The sequence below is a fragment of the Tamandua tetradactyla genome, chromosome X (assembly GCF_023851605.1).
Source record: "Tamandua tetradactyla isolate mTamTet1 chromosome X, mTamTet1.pri, whole genome shotgun sequence".
In the NCBI taxonomy this organism is placed as follows: domain Eukaryota; kingdom Metazoa; phylum Chordata; class Mammalia; order Pilosa; family Myrmecophagidae; genus Tamandua; species Tamandua tetradactyla.
In genome coordinates this window covers 126,919,593-126,921,675 of record NC_135353.1, presented here as the reverse complement: position 1 = coordinate 126,921,675, position 2,083 = coordinate 126,919,593, and the positions used below count along the sequence as shown (strand labels likewise).

Sequence of the window (2,083 nt, the reverse complement as noted above, 5' to 3'; positions counted from 1 at the left end):
TAACCTAAAATTTCTTTTTAATCATATCCAAATATATAATTCAGTGCCATTAATTATGTTCACAATGTTGTACCACCATCACTACCATCCATTACCAAAAATTGTCCATCATCTCAATAGAAACTGTACATTTTAAGTCTTAACTTCCTATTCCCTACCATATACCCCATACCCTGGCAACCTAAGATTTTGACTCTATGAGCCTGCTTATCATAGTTATTTCATATCAGTGAGATCAGACAATATTTGTCTGTTAGTGTCTGGCTTATTTCACTCAGCATGATGTATTCATGTGTCAGAACTTCATTCCATTTTACAACTGAATAATATTCTGTTGTGTGTATATACCATATTTTTAATCCATTCATTGGTTGATAGATACTTGGTTTGCTTTTCTATTTCTTGGCAATTGTGTTGAATGACAAATGTTACTTTGTTTATATGTTACCACAATAATAAATCTATGCTAAAGCAGCCCCAGACCCAAGATGACGGCCAGCAGGAGGCTGATGAAGGACCTTGAAGAAATCCACAAATGGGGAATGAAAAAGTTCTGTAACATCCAGGCTGATGAAGCTAATTTATTGACTTGGCAAAGGTTCAGTGTTCCTGACCACCCTCCATATGGTAAGGGGGCCTTCAGAATCTAAATCAACTTTCCAACAGAGTACCCATCCAAACCGCTGAAGAGCACATTTAAAACAAAGATCTACCACCCGAACATCGATGAAGAGGGGCAGGTCTGTCTCCCAGTAATTAGTGCTGAAAACTGGAAGCCAGCCACCAAAACTGACCAAGTAATCCAGTGTCTCATCGCACAGGTGAACGACCCCCAGCCCGAGCACCCACTTCAAACTGACCTACTTGAAGAATACTCTAAAGACCATGAAAAATTCTGTAAGAATTCTGAAGAGTTTACAAAGAAATACGGGGAAAAATGACCTGTGGACTAAAATCTGCCACAAATGATTCCAGCGAGTGTGAACAGAGACCCCAATCAGTGAATTCAGATACCTCACAAAACAGGGCTCTGTTGAAAATTGACGCGTGCTACTGCCTGGCGTCCACTTGTGGTAGTTCTAACCTTCTACATTTTTTTTGTTTGTTTGCTTGTTTTTATTGTAAAAACTTAACATACAAACATATATTCTTGACATAAAAACATTCTATACAAGGGGGAGCAAATGTTAACATAAATTGGGTTGAGGGAAATATTAGCGGTCAATGAGAGGAAGGGGAAAGAGGTATGGTATGCATGAGTTTTTTCTTTTTTCTTTTTATTTCTTTTTCTGGAGTGATGTAAATGTTCTGAGAAATGATCCTGGTGATGAATATACAACTATGTGATGATATTGTGAGCCATTGATTGCACACCAAGTATGGAATGTTCATACATTAAAAATGTTTGCATTGTATGTTGATCGATTTTATTAATAAAAATTTAAAAAAAACATTCTATACATGCTGTACAATCACTAGCTCACAATATCATTACATAGTTTTATATTCATCACCATGATCCTTTTTTGAACATTTGCATCATTCCAACAAAAGAAATAAAAAGAAAAACCTCATACATACCACAGCCCTCACCCCTCCCTCTCATTGACCACTAGTATTTCCATCTACCCAATTTATTTTATCCTTTGTCCCCCCTATTATTTGTTTATTTAGTCTTATCCATATTTTTTACTCATCTATCCATACCCTGGATATAAGGGTCATCAGACACAAGGTTCTCACAATCACATCAGTCACATTGTAAACATTTTATCTTTATATTATTGTCTTCAAGAATCAAGGCTACTGGAACACAGCTCAACAGTTTCAGGTACTTCCCTCTAGGCACTCCAATACACCATAAACTAAAATGGGATATCTATGTAGTGCATAAGAGTAACTTCCAGAATCAATAACCTCTTGATTCTGTTTGAAATCTCTCAGCCAGTGAAACTTTATTTTGTCCTATTTCTCTCTTCCCCATTTTGGTCAAGAAGACTTTCTCGATCCCTTGATGCCAGGTGCTGGCTTACTCCAGGCTTTCTGTCCCATGTTGCCAGGGAGATTTACACACCTGGGAGTC

General features: G+C 37.3%; 1 pseudogene; it reads left to right on the top strand.

Annotated features, from left to right (window-relative positions):
* The first annotated feature begins 488 nt into the window (after positions 1-488).
* LOC143671133 (ubiquitin-conjugating enzyme E2 L3 pseudogene) lies at positions 489-953 on the top strand (annotated as a pseudogene).
* Positions 954-2,083: the final 1,130 nt, after the last annotated feature.